Below are 18,089 nucleotides of genomic sequence, written 5' to 3'. Positions count from 1 at the left end.
TGATTTTTGTGCTGTGGACACCTGTGTATTTGGAAATGGAATGAGGTTACCAACTCATTCACATAACCAAACTGGTCAGCTACTGAGTCATTCATGTTATGAAGCAGGCCGGTAGGGTAACAGCTAGTGCTGGTCAACCTTCAGCCCAAACTTTTTCTTTCATTGAAAAAAAAAAAAAAGGTTGTTCAAAAACATTTCCAATTTTTTGATTAAAAAAACCCAGCAGATAAATAAAAATCAGGTTTGGATTTTCCTCTTTCCTTTCTAGCTCTTCAGTTTGCCCTCCCTTTCCATCGGCAAAATGTAAAAAGGAACAACAGAGGGCTCATGGGGAAAAGCGAACAATAATGTGAAAAAATAAAAAACAAAAACAAAAACAATCCGTTTTTTAAAATGTTTTTTCACTGACAAATCTGAAAATTTTGAAATTTCCCCCTCCCCCCAAATATTGAAAAAACAAAACAGTTTCCAAATTGCTCATGAAGCATCCAGATTAATTTTCTCACCAGATTGAGTCCTTTGTTACTATGCACTTGAGTACTCATTTAAAACCCACTGGTGTCAATGGAAACATTCCTATTGACTTCATTGGGCTGTGGCTGGAACAGATTTGAACTAGTGGCAAAAGGCTCTAAAGACCATTCCAATCCCCCGACCCACCCAGGTAACATATTTTACTGTTTCTGAATAATTTTACATTGTTTCTGATTAAGTCCTATAAGACCAAGTGAAGTTTAGGGGTTTGATTCTCCTCTGTCTCACAGGGAAAATCAAAAATACTTTCACTGAAATCAGTGGAATTATACTAGTGATAGTGAGATTTGGATCAGGTCTTGGATTTCTGCAAATTCTGCACTATCTTCATAATGTGTGTGTGTGAAATTATATATGCCAAATGAACAAACTCTCAATTTAAAAGAAAAAAATCCAAGAGGACAATAGTAGGTCAATTTTTTTTTCTGAAGGAATTTGTAGTATTTATTTTTCAAGTAGACTGTCAAAAGCAAGCTTTTGCATAGTTTCCTGGAAAACTTCCTCACTGCTTTGCAGTTCATAAACCTCACCTTTTTCAATCCATTTATGGTGCATCTCACAGGTCTGCCCAGCTCCAAAAAGTCAGCTGAAAAAACAAATGGTCCTTTTAGCTCCTACAGTACATGTAAGATATGTCAGGACTCAAACATAATGGAAAAAATTGAAACCACTAAATTTGAACTAAATATCCACTGCTACTGCTGTGTGCCCCATTACTCCTAGAGATTCCAGGTTCTGGAGAATATCAACCAAACTAACCTCAACAACTGAGGTGTGGTGTTGCTCTTGATATTGTCCCTTCTGTGGCCACCTTTGGTGTAATTAGAAAACTATTCAGCAAAGAACACCTCTCTCCTTTTAATCTCTTTTTTTTTTTCCTTTTTAATTTCAGGGGGATTTCGGCAGCTTTTATTTTTTCTAACTGGATGTCTATCAAATTTAGTTAAGTTTTAATCAAGGTTTAATCAAGAGTTGTTGAGTTTTTAAAATAAAACAAAAAGATAAAAAACAAAGCTCACTTGCCAGAACCCTATAGGTGGAAGTTAAAGCTATTAACTCAGATGTTCCAAAGTGCTAGAGTATCAGGGTTACTGTCCAGCAGGTAGATGATGGGTAAATTTAATACAAAGAAAAACTGAAATGTGTCGACTCTGAACTGATTAATCCTAGGGGGCTGATCCTGCCATCTCAGGACATGAATAACCTTAACTGATTTCCCTGAGGATCACTCAGTATCTGGGTCCAGGAATGTGTTTGTTTCTTTACTTTCACAGTTGTTATTAAACTGAAAATCTTACAGAGAGAGAGAGAGAGAGAGGGAAGAATAAAGTCTTACTAAAAAGTCAGGGAGATTTCTCCCAGGTAACATCTCTGATAATGAAAGCCTATCATTGACAACTCCTGAGCGTGGGAACAGGAGCTCCTTCTCATTACAGCAGATACGATTTTGATTGTGTATTAACACACAGATGTGTCATCTATCCCAGATTTGGAACCTCTATCCACAACGATGTAAATCTTGGCTTAAGACTCTAACAGTCAGTTAGCATGTTCCCAGCCTGGTCACATTCGTAAAGGTAATAAACCATGCTTGTTCTATGAAAGGCACAAAATAAAAATCTTAAACCAGACATGATGAAACACATGCAGGCTATGTTTGTAAATAAAAGCTGCTAAAATGCTACTCTGGAGAATAATTCAAGCAAAGTCTCTCTGGGCATAACCATTTTATTTTTCCCTTGAAGACCATGTAAACATGAGGGAGGGGAAAAAAATCAACCCAAACCACAGTTTGTAATTTTTGTGGTAGCTGTTGCAATGTAAATTTAGATAAATAAATCTGAGTCAAGGATTGTGTTGAGGCAGTTTGTCTGGATTCAATCAAGTGAATGGTTTATAGTACTCTGATATAATCAAAGAATTAACCAGATTGTCTAATTGAGTCTGTCTATGTCTAATGTTTTTGCTCCATATTATGTTGCTCCTGCACTTTACTTAATGTATATATCTTAACTGACTTTTTACATAACCAGCTTGGACTGTGGAAAAACAAGATACAATTATTGATGGTCAAAATTTTTCACGCTAAAAGTTTATTCTTTGGAAAATGACCTTTTTTTCAGAAATGAAGCTTTCCACAAAAAAAGATTAACATTATGAAAATGTTTAATTTTTCATGAAATTTTAAGTGAAATTTGTATCAGTATAATTATTTTCAATGTAATTTTTTTACTGAGAAAACATGATTTTAATACAACAAAACATTCTATTATGATTTTGAAAATGAATTATCTAAAAATGTGGGGTTTTTTTGCAAAAAATATTGTGAAAAAATGAAATGTGTGTCCCTTTCAAATCCTGCAAAATAGAAATAACTACAAAATTGACATTTTTAATGAAATTTCATTTTTCAGCTAGATCTAGGTTAAACTTGGTAAAGTTTTGTTCTTCCCCTTTTGTTGAAACTATTGTGTAACACTGTTGCCTATCTTTAAACTGCTTCTGTATCACACCCAGAGGAGGCAGTACTTCTATGATGGGTGGAATGTTTTCCATCAACACTGGTACGTGGAAATGCTTTCCATCAATATGTTGACCAAATTCTCAGCCAAAGTACGTCAATGGAGCTAAAGCAGCAGACAATTGGGTCCAGAGTCTGCAAAGCACTTCAGAAGCCTTTGAAATGAAATGTCCTACAGTCAGGAACGGCGCCAGGGTTTTTGCCGCCCTATGCAGCAGTGCTCCTCTTCAGAGCATTCGGCGGCGGGGGTCCTTCCGCTTCGCGTCTTTGGGGCACTTTGGCGGCGGGTGTGACAGTGTACCCCATAAGGCTTTATGGGGAGGGGGTGCTTATAAATGTATGTATGACATAACTGGAATATGTTTTGTGCTGCCTGTGCCATGTAATATATCTCCGTAAAGGTTATGGTCTACTATATCTGTTCATCCTATTTGTACATATATATCATTTTCTACTTGAGGTTAAGAATATGGGCTGTATGCTTGCTTGGTTTCTAAGTAAGCTTTGGGAGGCATTTGGTCAGCTTCTTTAGGAAGGAATTCGCCAGGTTAAGTACCTGATCAGGAAACACTTGGAGAACAATGCATCTAGGAATGCTCCAATCCACATAAGAAGTCTTCCTGGAGACATGCAAGATACCATGTGGACAATGGTTTTGGCCTGTAAAGACTGAGTCATGCAGGGACATGTGACTTGCCCAGGTGACTCCAGAACTCCATCTTGGAGCTGGACTTTGCATAGGAGGGAGGAGGGGGGTCTCCACCCACAAGAGAGAGTCTATTTAAACCCGTGGGAGACCCCTCTATTTTGTCTTCAGCTGGCTAAAGAAGGAGCCTCTCCACCCCCGCCAGGATACTTGAAGGAAACTGAAACAAAGGACAGTAACTACAGGGGTTGTGAGTGATTGCTGGACCCAGGCTAAAAGGAGATTAGCCTGTAAAAGGGAGCATTCTGGAACTGGTGAGATTATCTGTATTTAGTTTGATTAGACATAGATTTGTGCATTTTATTTTATTTTGCTTGGTGAGTTACTTTGTTCTGTCTGTTACTACTTGGAACCACTTAAATCCTATTTTCTGTATTTAATAAAATCACTTTTTATTTAGTAATTTACTCAGAGTATGTATTAATACCTGGGGGAGCAAACAACTGTGCATATCTCTCTATCAGTGTAATAGAGGGCGAACAATTTATGAGTTTACTCTGCATAAGATTTATACAGGGTAAAACGGATTTATCTGGGTTTAAACCCCATTGGGAGTTGGGCATCTGAGTGCTAGAGACAATCACACTTCTGGGAGCTGTTTTCAAGTAAACTTGTAGCTTTGGGGCAAGTGATTCAGACCCTAGGTCTTTGTTGGAGCAGACGGGAGTGGCTGGCCCAGCAAGACAGGGTGCTGGAGTCCTGAGCTGGCAGGGAAAACAGGAGCAGAGGTAGTCTTTGCACATCAGGTGGCAGCTCCCAAGGGGGTTTCTGTGATCCAACCTGTCACAGCGGGTCCCGGAGCGAGTGAAGGACCCACCTTCAAAGCACCCCGAAGACACAGAGAGGAAGGACCCCCGCCGCCGAATTGCCACCGAGGATGGCAAAATGCTGCCCTCCAAATCCTGCCACCCTAGGCAGCTGCCTAGGGTCGCCTAGTGGAAGTGCCAGCCCTGCCTACAGTGTAGAGATTAGAGCTGTTCAGTTATTTTCCAGTGAAACTGAAACTGTGGGAAAGAGATGTTTTGGCGAATCTGCTAATGTGAAACAATCATGAAAAAAAAGTTTCAAAATTATCAAAATGTCCCTTTTCAATACTTTTGAAATGGAAAGTTTTTCCTTTTTTTCTTCAAAGCAATTTTGTGTTTAGAAATTTTAGTTAATTTATACTGGTTTAAATATTTATAAAGGTTAAACATTTAAAAAAATCAAAATTGAAATAAAACCTTTTAAAATTATTGAAATTAAAAGTTTTGATTGACCTGATCCAAATTTTGTGGGGGTCTATCAGTTTCTGATAATTTTCAAGATTTAAATATTTTTGTCCCCATTCAGGATGGGGAAACTTTTCAAAATCTTGAAAATACTCATAGGATGTAAAAACCATTTTCCATCCACTTCTAGATTAGCTTTCCAAATAGTTATATGGATTGGCCCAGCTTCAGAGCATGATTATTAAGACACAGTGTAATTGATCCAGGAAGATGAGCAATGGGAATGATGTATCAACTAAGATCAATCAAAATTTTTCCACTAAAATCATTTTTCAGTGGAATTTTTGACTAACCAAAATTTTTCACTAAAAATCCCTGCTTTGTGGGGAAAATTTTGACTTTTTGTTTAAACACTGAAAACCCAAAATGTATTCAGTTTTTTGCTAAAAAACAAAATATCTTTAGCCAAAAACGGAAAATTGTTGTGTTTTTGGTAAAAAGTAAAGCGAGATTACACAAAGCCTTAAACACACAGGCATTAGAGGTAGGCCTGATCCATAAAGTCCAAATCTGGAAGCAAACTTTACCAAAGTTTAGGGCTGTTTAGATCCAGGATTTTGGTCCAGGCCCATCTCCAGGGACAACATAAAGTTCAAGTCTATAATCATGGAAGCTCAGTCCTTCTCCCCTTGCCTACACATACCATGGTTCAGTCAGCAATGCATTACCTATGTGCTGTTCTGCTCTGAAGACAGGGCACTTTGTTCTAGTCGTCCTCTTCTAAGGCCTGGTCCACACTAACCTCCCACTTCAAACTAAGATATGCAACTTCAGCTACGTGAATAACGTAGCTGAAGTCGAAATACCTTAGTTCGAACTTACTGCGGGTCCAGACGTGGCAAGCAGGCTCCCCCGTCGACTCCACGTACTCCTCTCGCGGAGCAGGAGTTCCGGCATCGACGGCGAGCACTTCTAGGATCGATCCAGGATCAATTTATCGCGTCTAGACAAGACGCGATAAATCGATCCCAGAAGATTGATTGCTTACCGTCGGACCCGGAGGTAAGTATAGACGTACCGATACAGGCACTGTTCAAATCAGTGGGAGTTTTGCCATTGGCTTTCATAGGGTGGGGATTTGCACTTCTCTAGGTAAGTGTGACTTTTTGTTACGGCTCTCCAGAAAGGAAAAAATAACAGCAGGACAAAATAAAAAGTCACTGGCCAAAATCATGCCTTGTGTAAGTGAGTGCAACCCTCTTGACATCCAATATGGCTGCTCATTTCTAAACCAGGTCTGAATTTGGCTCTACATAAGCAGCACAAATTTCTTACGATCACAGTATATGCAGTAGTTGAAAGGGTGGTAGAGGAGGGGGGACACACAAGGTCATAACTGTCATAGGATATCTTTTGCAATGTGGGGTCTTGAATGGTTTAAATAAAGGTGGTATACATCAGGCATGTAACAGAATGTGCAGCCCTATCTCTGGGACGTTGGATGTCTAGAAAAACATAATATCCTGAGGGCTGCAGATTAAGGCTTATTAATCAGTTAAAGACAAGGTCTTAGGTAGAATTGGCTGCAGTTAGGTCTGTGGTGAGTTTAAGCACCATCCTAGTCAAATAGGCTTTAAACAGTTATTGAGTCTCGATTGAGCATATAATCCCCGGGAAGGAGACTGTCAGTGATTTTTGTATGTCTGTGTTTTTCAACTTGTGCCATAGCCAGTGAAGGAAAGAGACAAGGAGTCATTAATTTTGTGCATTTGTGTGCAAGACAGAGAGAGAGTATGTTTCCTGAAGAAACGTTATAATTCACTTCACCCCCATATTTCCTTTGCTGCCCTTCCCACCTCCCCTCAATGCTTTTCTTAGCACTGCCCCCCCAAAAAAGAAAGAAAGAAATATGCTGCCTGGATTGGAAAAGTCAGCTTTTCCCAGGAGCAGTGTAATAATGTTAATGGAAGGGAGAACGGGAAAGAGGAAATGTTTCGCTAACGTGGAGAATTTCTGGCCTGCGTTCTTTCTGAGGCCTGTTTGTCAGGGGAAAAAGGAAATTGGTGGCTGGATGAAATATGAGCTGGTGCAGCTGCAGTGCCTTTAAATACAAGCTTTTTTAAGCACACTGGCGCTTCAGTTTGGGGGTCTAAGCAGATGCCGAAATGCCTTTCTCCACTTCACATGGGGCCTTTGCGTGCTGTGGTTTTAAGACCAATGTTCAGGTGATAAAAAAAAAAAAAAAAGGACGAAATGTCATTTTCAGAGAAGCAAAAAATACTTCAGGCTCTTTGGCGTGGAACTCATAAAGGGCTTTTTGTGTGTGGGTAGTCGGTGCAGTGTCAAGACAAATCACTTGCACAAGGTGGAGTAACACTATCTGAAATTAAATTTGGGCCTCCATTTACAAGTAAAACTTTCTGGTCAAAAATGCCTTTTCTTTTGAAGAAGCTGGGGGGAAAAAAACCCACACTGTTTTGCTTTCTATTTATAACAAGCTACCCATGCATTAGCTAATTAACTGAACTCATCAGCTGGAGTTAATAAGCAGCAAGCAATCTGAGACGTTTGGTAGAATCCAGGTCAAGGTTTAGGACTAGCAGAATTTAAATACCATGAACTCGCTGCAGACTCCTGTGTTATTGCTTTTCAGGCTCTTTGGGCTGATTTGGATTTTATTTCCTTAGTATGAGAGGGCCTTAAAGTGGGCATGCAAAGAAGGGATATTTCGAGAAAAAGAGAGCAACAGGTAAAACAGGCATTTTACTACCCATATTGCATCTTTTTGGAACAAGACCCTCCATGTTTTCTTATGTTGAAGTGCAAAATACAACAACACTCTAAGAATAAAGACCAAGGGTCTGATTCTCACTTACACTTAGGCCCCTTCACATTCCTCTGGCAGCATAAAGGGGACTTAATGAGGATGTACATGTAGTTTATGGGTACTTAACCTTTTTCTGATCCTGTTTTGTTCTTCTTTAGTTAATGCCACTCAAATTCAGATTCTAAACTGTTTATCAATTGCGGTGAGAGATGCAAACATCTCCTAAAACCCAGTAGGTATGTGCCTACATTGGAGTCCTGCATTGCTATGGCCTGGTCCACACTAAAAAAAGTTAAATCAACCCAGATACACTGCTCTGGGGTGTGAAAAATTCACACCCCTGAGTGACTTAGTTAAGCTGATCTAACCCCTGGTGTAGACAGAGCTAAGTCAATGGAATTCTTCTATTGACCTAGCTACTGCTTCTTGGGGAGGTCGATTACTTATACCTAGAGTGACCAGATGTCCTGTTTTTAAAGGGACAGTCCCGTTTTTTTGGGACTTTTTCATATATAGGTGCCTATTACCCCCCACCCCCCGTCCCGTTTTTTCACAGTTGCTATCTGGTCACCCTACTTATACCAATGAGAGAATCCCTCTTGTTGGCTTAGGTAGCATCTACACTGAAGAGCTGCAGTGGTGCAGCTGTAGCGCTTTAAGTGTAGACATAGCCTCGGTATGAGTAAGAGTCTTAGAATCTAGCCCTATGTTTGAAATTTTAAAGTATGATTTTACAAGAAATTATATCCTGGATTGTGGAACTTTTTTTTGGTGCTATTTATATTTCAGCAATATCTCTGAATTAGGGCTCGTCTACACTTAAAACGCTTCAGCAGCACACTGAGCTGCTCCAGCAGTGCCACTGTAGCGCTTCAGTGTAGACGCTACCTACACAGACAGGATGGATTCTCTCATAGGTATAGGTACTCCCTCTCCTATTGACCTAGTGTTGTCTACTCCAGGAGTTAGGTCGGCTGAACCATGTCTCTGAGGGTTGCAGATTTTTCACACCCCTGAAAGACGAAGCTATGCCGATGTCACTTTTCAGTTGCCAACATTTTTTGTCTGTTGAAATATTTTGGGATTTTGTTTTTGTAACTCTCATGTTTCATGACGCCTACAAAAACTTGACAATGGTTAGGTTGCTAGTGTGCTAACACCACTGTCTATCATGTTGACCAATATTGGCTCATTGTTCCTTGTACTCCGCTATCTGTCTGTATCCATCTGTTGTCTCTCCTCCCCCCCTCCCCCTTTGTACTGCATCTAGCATAACGAGGTCCTGGTCCATGACCATCACCATCATCAAAAATATTATTCAAAATGTTCTCAAAGTTATTTGCGTGCTAAAAAATGGTGTTTGGGTAAATGAAACATTTCAATACCCAAATCAATAATGATTTTGATTAAAAAAATACCAAATATTTCAAAATATTTAAAAGTGTCCATTTTGAACCCTGAATAATGGATTTCAAATGCAGCTTGTTTCCATGCTTTAAACAAAAACATGTTGACCATCTCTACTGGCCAAATGCCCATAACATTCTGTAGTCAGCACCTGTAATGACCTATGGGGAATGACCTAATATAGCAACTACATTTGCAAATACGCTTTAGTGGAGCCTCAATATTTGTGGACAATATCTTACAGCCAGAGTCTTTCACATACCAGTTTTTCCATGCAGAAAAACCTCATATTTATGCACACAGGAAGTATCTGTATTCATATTCAAGTTTTGATGCACATACACAGACAACATGGCACATGTAAACAGAATGTGCAAAAGTTTGGGTGCACAAAATTGAGCTCTCAAATCAAGAGTGAAATCCTGGCTCCACTGAAGTCAATAGCAAAATTCCCATTGACTTCGGTGGCATCAGGATTTCACTCTGAGAATCAGCTTTCAAAAATTTGGCTCAGTAAAGTCTCCCCTCTGCAGTTTTTATGATTTGATGCCTCTGGACAATTTTGCCTCCTATCTAATGCTGAATCATTGTTGCCAAAGGAAACTGTAGGACATTATCCACTAATCTGATGCTTCAGTCTCCAGGCCTGTGGTAGCATATTGAAAATATGCTTTCCGAAATAATATACCAAATTACACATTATTTCATTTGACAAACAAAACCCCTCTTGTGGTTAGCAGAATGAATCGTGTAGATCATAATTTTGACAGCGAGTACTGAGGTTGAACCGACTGTTTAGACAATTTCGCTGTGTATGCATCGCTGTTCCAGTTCAGTGCGAGCATATTGCAAATTCAGAAACTATACTTACCGATACCAGGGCATGACCAAAATTTATAATACTGTTGTTTACTTTCACCAGCGCTACAAGGAGAAATGCAACCTCGTGAACTTAAATGGCCTCAGGTTGGTCACGTTGTTGTTCATACTTCATTCAAAGCACACGTCACCTCACAGAAATGTCAGGACAAAAACAGGACTGCATCACACTCCTATACTTTGAGTCTAGCTTTTCTCCACTACAATGGTCAGTCTATTGGACAAAAACTAAAGGAGGACTCCCAGTGATGCTGCTTGATTTGGGGGGATGTGGGAGGAAATGATTGTCTATTGATTCCACTTTGATTTTTTTTTTTTGTGATTAAAAAAAATATATATATTTCAAAATCTTCCACAGAGGCTGCTCTACCAGCTTCCTCCTCTCACTAAATTGGCATTTCCCCTTAATCACTGTCAGGAAAGACAGTCTTTCAGCATGCTAGTTCTGCATTGTCTGGAACGGGACTATAGCAAAGTGGCAACAAAGCTTTTTTAATGGCTGAAATTTGAGGTCTCTTCTTTTTCTTTCCCCTGCTCTTCACCCCAGGGCCGCCCAGAGGATTCAGGGGGCCTGGGGCAAAGCAATTTCTGGGGCCCCTTCCATAAAAAAAAGTTGCAATACTATAGAATGCTATATTCTCGTGGCAGGCCGGAGCCTGGGGCAAATTGCCCCACTTGTCCCCCCCCAGGGCGGCCCTGCTTCACCCAGCACATGCTCGTGCTTGCAATGCTGCAACATGTAAAGCTCAAGATGCTCTTGTATTTGTATTCTTCCTTTGCACCCTTTGCAGTGCCGCTCTGTCTAGACCTTCAAATGCTATGAAGAGAATAAACACTCTAAACTTCTCCCCCGCAAAAAAAAATCTGCTGGAAAACAGCCATAAATATCATGCTGGCTCAGAAATGTTGAAGTTCTCCAAAACCAAAATCAGAATTATAACAAGGTGCTTTTCTTCACTTCCCTTCCGTCTGAAATATGGCAAGACAAATGTAGAGGCAGATGTAGCATTAATGGAGTGTGGGATGTGCCTTGCTTAGGACAACATAAATATGTCTGATGAAGGAAAAATAGGGTGGAAACATAAAACGTGCACAACACTTTGCTGATGGACAGCATACTTTTGTGTGACATGTTGGAGAAATTGCTCATGAACAGCTCATTCATGGGGGAAAAATATGACTATTGCATTAGGGAGATGTAATGTAAATAGATCTGCTTGGTAAGTAATCGTTACCCAAGTCAGAGATGTCTGAAAAGAGCTTTGAAATATATTACCAGTGTTCCTAAGCCTGGAAAGTCTTCGAAGACCCAGTTCTATGAGGGGCTGAACACCCTTCATTCCTACTGAAACCAACGAACATTAAAACTGCTCAGGCTTTAATAAGAATGGGTCTGAGTCTCTGATCACACCCTTATAAATAAGGATAAACGCTACTGGAGTCAATGTTTTTTTCACTGGTGTATAACTGGCGAATGAAGAATAGGTTAAATATCTTTACAGAGAAAGAACCTTGCCAATTTGCATTTCACTCTTCTCCAGACCTCTTTTTTCACATCCAGACACAGACACAGATAGTAGCCTCTGCCATTTCTCAGCAGAGTCCTCATAAGGTCTCTTATTAAGAAGAATTGTTCATTTTACAAGATCATCTATTCAATTTATATTTGGTTACTGTGAAGTTTTACAGAAATTGTTAAAAAATCCACTACACTTGCCAAATAAAAGAGGTACATATGCAGTGCAGCATCCTTGCTTTCTCTTATTGTGTTTCTCCACCTACTCTCATATCTATAACCTCCAGTAACTTCCAATGTGTATTTCAACCTTCAATGAGAATTAGCTAGGTTCTGTAGACCAGCCATGATTCCTAAATCATGCCAGGAAAACCCAAGATTGACCATCAGGTAGTCTCCATCTCTAAAAAATTCCTAATAACTATAAAGATCAGTCCAATGAAAGACTTTCACTTACCACATAGGTAGTTTAAACTGGAGAGATTTACAAATTGTTGCATCCTAGCCACTGCTGCTATCTTCTGCTAACATCTATATGTATGTTAATTGCATGGTTTGGAGAAAAAGTCCTCACTTAATATTGATCTGTGTTAAGTGTCAAAGATATCATCAAGGTCCTGACCACTGACGTCAATGGACAGTTTTCCACTTGCTTCAATGAGCGTTGCATCAGGCCCCAGTTGAGCCCTTTTTGAAGAGGCTAGTCTAAGTTGATATGTGCCTTTGGCAAATTCCAGGGAACAGATTTCATGGCTGCCGCTGAAGTGTGGATGAAACAAGATCTCTCAAATTTTTGCTCATCTTGGAGAGAACCCAAACATGGAGGTTCCAAACCCCAAACCCCCAATGTATTGCTCAACATTTAATTTTGATTTCTCCATGTGATACCCTCCTTGTTGGTACAGGGCCACTACTAATAATGAAAACGCTAGCATCAGCGTGGATCATGGCCCTTCTTTTTTCTTTCTTTTTTTTTTACTCACATAATTTGAAGCATAAGGCCCTATTATTGTCTGGAAGTGCACAATTTATTAGTGTCAGTTTCTCTGCTCTGTTAGTTCAGGACCTCGTATAAACTGTGTGTTTCCATATTCTGGAATAGATATAACTTAACTCTTGGTCTGCTTTCATTTTTCCTTTTAGAACTCAAAAGTGTTTTGGTAGAAGGGGTGTCTCAAGTTCACATTTGAAAGTTAAACCCCATTTTATTCACTGGTGTTTAACACTAGTTCATCCGCGCTGACAACTTACTCTTTCAGCTGGAAACCTAAGATCTCTCTCCCCCTCTCTGTGACACGTAAAGCTGAATTAAGGTTTAAACTCTGGTTAGAAAGTTTCAATCCAATCAGTAACAGTACTGCAAAAGATCAGCAACTGACTAGGGATCTGATAGTCCTCTCTGTTAATAGTGTATAAGTGAAGAGTGACCTTACTGAAGTTAATGGACCTATATTAGAGTCTAAAAAGTGCATCAGTGAGATGTTTTTTTAATATGCGTGGGTGAAGTTGTTCAGATCAGATTATAACAGATAAAATTCTGTTATCTCAGACCCAAACCGAACTATTAATCCAGTTCCTGAAAGGTCAATTAAGTTATCCCCAACCCCCAGTTTCACATGACTTTCTGGACTTCTTGATTCCAGCTTTAAAGGAGAAGCAGAAGTGCTGAAATACAAGAAGAAAGAATGTCCTCTTTGTGTCCCTATTCCAGGGGTCGGCAACGTTCGGCACGTGGCTCGTCAGGGTATGCACCCTAGCGGGCCGGGCCAGTTTATTTACCTGCTGACGCAGCAGGTTTGGCTGATCGCAGCCCCCACTGGCCGCGTTTCGCTGTCCCGGGCCAATGGGGGAGGCGGGAAGCGGCGCGGGCCGAGGGATGTGCTGGCCGCGGCTTCCCGCCGCCCCCATTGGCCTGGGACAGCAAACTGCAGCCAGTGGGGGCCGCGATCGGCCGAACCTGCTGCGTCAGCAGGTAAATAAACTGGCCCGGCCCGCTAGGGTGCTTACCCTGGCGAGCCATGTGCCGAAAGTTGCCGACCCCTGGTCTATTTGATCAAGTAGAGTACATACAAAACAACCACAGCTTTCACAAAATAAATGGTACCATGGATTTTAGACAGTGAAACAAAATGTTCAGGACTTCAGTGTACCCAGTAAAACAGCCAGAAACCAGGGACAAATTAAAGGCTGTCAGTGAAGTAATTACCTCCCTTTCTTATCTGGCTCATTTAAATGTGCGCTAGCTATATGCTGATGCATGCTAAGTACTATATCTGCATCCTATCAAATGAGCAGAATTGTATATAAACTATTCTCTTCAGTCCTAATTAATGGACTCCAATTCCACATGATTTGTCATAGCTCCGTCAGGAAGTTATCCTTCTTGCTGTGGAAGATCTTCTCTGACTCAAGAGAATGCTCAGGTAGCCATCTTGTTCCATTCCAGACTTGTTGAACTGTCCCTTTAACACAACTGTCCATCAGGTTTACATTTCTCTTTGTGTGGGTCTCTTAACTATTGCATCTGGCAGAATAGGATGGGATGAGAATTCTGTTTGGCTTCCTGGCTGGCAGCAAACCTAGCTGAGGTCCATGGAAATACCAGCAAAAGATTTGTTGCATCCTTTGGTCATTTTCATTGCCATACCATACCTCTGTGCTTCAGAAACTCTTTGTTTACTGTATGCCCTTTTAATTCTGGCACTGTCAAAGCTGGGTCCATTAACATAACATTATTATGATTTATTAGCTGTGCATGGCAAACACAATGTTATGACAGTTGGGCTGAGATTAGTTTGCAGGTCAGCCTACTCGTTAGACTGGAACATTTTCAGGTCTGTTTAAAAGTTGGATCTGAGCTCAGGTTTTGGATTGTGGAAGCCCCAGAGGAGGAGGAGGCAGGTCTGTGGTGCTTCTCCAACCCACCCATATGTCACCTCAGATGAATGGCAAGAAAAACCCACTTGTTAGAAAGCAGAGGTGGAAAAAAAAAATGGCATTTGACGAGGTTAGAGGAACAGAGCTCCTTCTCTGGAAACCAGAAGCTCCCCAGACCAAGAGAAAACACTCTCACATTTTCCAGGCCATGCCTAATTTCAGACATAATTTACAAGATCAAAATACCTCAGTGATCAAAAGTAGGTACTTCTTGCATGTTTCTAATTTTTTCCCCCCACTCCACTGGAAACAGTCAGATCAAAATTCAACCAGACTCGTTTTACATGCAAGAAGTCCTAAGTATTCCTAACAGAGCTTTTTCTAAATTAAAACAAACATATCCAGTGGTTTGCCAGCTTTTAAGTACTTTTTCTTTTTGGTGAAGTAATTGTCTCTTTGTTTGTCTGGGGAAGGTCTCGTGCCTCCCTTTCCACAGAGGTGTGTTGACCTCTGAACTACCCAAAAATAACCCAACTGCAATAATTTCAACAATATGCTTAATATCTGATCTGGCATCTGGTTTTCCTCTTAAGTTCTGATGTGTTACATCACGTCACACCAGCCAATGGGACAAAACAGCATGTGGCAGAAGAACTTGAAGATGCTGATGTATACACAAGGGTTGTGATTTTGAATGGTTTTCCTATTGGAGAATCAAGTATTTTCTTGGCAGGATCGGGAGCGAGGTTAGTTTTTTCCCCCCCAACTGCCATTCAAATCTATCATCGTTCAATGCACACATCCAGTAAATTGTTTCAATAGAGCTGTGGTTAGGAGAAGTATGTGTCACATAATTCGCTGCAGCCTCCTGCCTGAGGACTGTACTGTACTGTACGTTTATATCATGGCCTTAATTGCTTTTGTGTGTGTGCGCACTTGACCAAATTCATTTAGAAACCCCATGATAAAATACGGCACTAAACCACTGATGTACCTAGGAATTGCCATACTGGGACAGGCCAATGGTGCATCTAGTCTGGAATCTTCAGTGGCCATACAATTCCCATAATGTATCTAAACAGTGCAACTATATAGCCTGGAGGGAAATTGTTTCATGGGTGAAGCTAATGGCTTAAACCCTTTCAGAGAGTCAGCAAGACCCACCAGCTCACGAATGCAGCAGAACTAGGTTCTAGTCCCAGCTTTGACACTCATATATTATGTTACCTTGAGCAAATCATTTCACTTCTCTGTTCCCTTTCCCGTTCTTTTGCTGTCTTTTTCTATTTAGACTGTATGCTCTTTGGAGCAGCAACTTGCCCTTATTGTGTGTTTGTACAACACCCAGCATAATTGGGCCTTGATCTCATTTGGGGTTTCTAGGCTTTATTCTAATACAAATAACTAACAATAACAATCTGATTATAGCTAGGGTAACTGCAGATACTATTCTCATTCTTATAATTGTCAAATCCTTTTGTTTAATCTTTCTAATCTATTTGCCTCAATGGTGTCTAGTGGCAGTGAGTTCCGAAGGTTAACAATTGATTAAGTGAAAAACTTTTTCCAATCTCATTTGTTGCCCTTAATGAATAAAAATTGGACAGACAGTCTCATTAGTATTAGGTGATTCATTAAAAGCACAATTACACAGGAAATTCAACTAATTGGTTGGATAACCCAGGATTCATTTGTAAAAATAAACCCCTCAAACCTGAAGTGCTCAGACTTGCTAGTCATGTACTGAGAAGTTTACTTTAAAAGCAAACGTTTAGGTTAATGGGATCCATATGATATAAATTCCTAATAACTTACCATGGGTGGGCTTATTGAACTGCTTATCATAACAGAAGTCGGGATGTTTCAAAGGATCTTTTTTTCAGAGACTCACCGCAGACTTTTTTCACCCCAAATCTTTAGGAAATTCAGCTAACACTCCATTGAGAAGATATGTTAGCTGTCACTCTCATGTCATGATCTGAATGGATTCCTTTTCAAACTTCATTTCTTTTAACCCTTTGACAGCAGGGCAATGCCTTTGGTAGAGAACCAGAGCCTGGATTTTAATACTCAGTCCTGGAGGAAAATGTTCTGAGAAGAAGCGCTTATTAAGATGTTGCCACTCAACCTTGTGTTACCAGATTTGCCCATTACTTTGGGGTATGCTCATTCATTCGGGTTACTCTTCTGGGGAAGGGGATTCTGTAATCCTACCAATGTACTGCTTGTGTCACTTGTGTTTTCATATGGAGCTCTACTTCTCCCTTCTGCAAGTCCCCTCCCAATAGAGCTATCCTGCAGGACCTAGGTTCTCTAGGGCTGGGTTACTCCAGCCCCAGAACCGGATGAACACCCACACCCCCACGCATACATTAACAGAGCAAGTCTGAGCGGACCGGGTCAATCAGCACTGTCAAGCTGACCCCTTATATGTCTCTGGACTCACTGGGCTGGATGAAGCAGCACTTTCAAGCTGCCTCTCCTTATATGCCCCTGGGCTCCATGGACTGGGTCAAGCAGCACTTTCAAACTGTTACCCTTATGCGTCCCAGCTTCAGCACGTCCCTATCCCCACTCCCCCAACACAATTGTACTGGCAGTAACCTACTCGATGAACAAACCCCACAGTATTTTGGGCGCTGCAGGGATCTTTAGCTTAGGTAAAAGAAGCGTTGCTGTAGAGTGAATGGGGAAAGCTAAAAACACAAAAGAGTAAAGTTCAGCAAGAGAGAGAGAGAGAGAAGCAACTAAGTTAACCATAAAAGTTATTTATTGAATACTAGTGATAACTACACAAGGAGGGCTAAACCAACATAACATATATTATTAAAAGTTAATACCTAAGGTAGAAAGGAAAACAGAGAGAGAAAGAGGGGGGGATCTCACCCACTCCATGAGGCTTGAACTGGTCGGGGTTCCCAGGTGATGGTGGTAGCGGAGGGTCCTGAGTGCTGGAGACAGGCAGAGCCCCCAGCACGATCAGTCAGGAGAAGATGGAGTTCCAGTGGAACTGATGCAGAGTTGGGATCTAAGCATCAGAACCCTGACTGGAGGGTGAGTAGGGATTTTTGAAGAGAAATTACAATGGTTCAAGGGAGAACACTAGATTTGTTTATAGGTAAACTGATGACTCAAGGGTTTTCTTTGTCCTAGACAATAGGAGCTGGTCACTCTTGGCTATGGGTGGTGTTTTCTTCCAGGGAGCTCACAATGCAACTAGGCTGCTTCAGTATTTGGATATCAATTAAGGATTCATTACTAGAATTAGTCTGATAATTGCTGAGCTGGGTGTGTGCAGACATAGGTTTATTAGCATCTGGAGCAGAGATTCCCATGATGCAGTGCTTCCCTGATTTTTCTGGTCCCAGAGTTCATTGCGGTTCTCTGTTCTCCATTCTGTATGCAAATTGGGATGCCTTCCTGTCCCATCTTTCATGCAGATGAGGCTAGGGGAGTTGTCTCTGCTCTCCATTCTGTTTGCTAATGGAGATGTCTTAATCTTGTCACCCTTGTCAGGAGGGGTCTAGAGGTGTCTCCCAACACCCTTCACTGCTCTCTGCAAGTTTTTTCCTCTGATGGGGGGAGGGTGTCTTTCATGAGTCAGGCTGGAT

Source organism: Malaclemys terrapin, chromosome 14, assembly GCF_027887155.1.
Source record: "Malaclemys terrapin pileata isolate rMalTer1 chromosome 14, rMalTer1.hap1, whole genome shotgun sequence".
Lineage (NCBI taxonomy): Eukaryota > Metazoa > Chordata > Testudines > Emydidae > Malaclemys > Malaclemys terrapin.
This window is presented reverse-complemented; position numbering follows the sequence as displayed.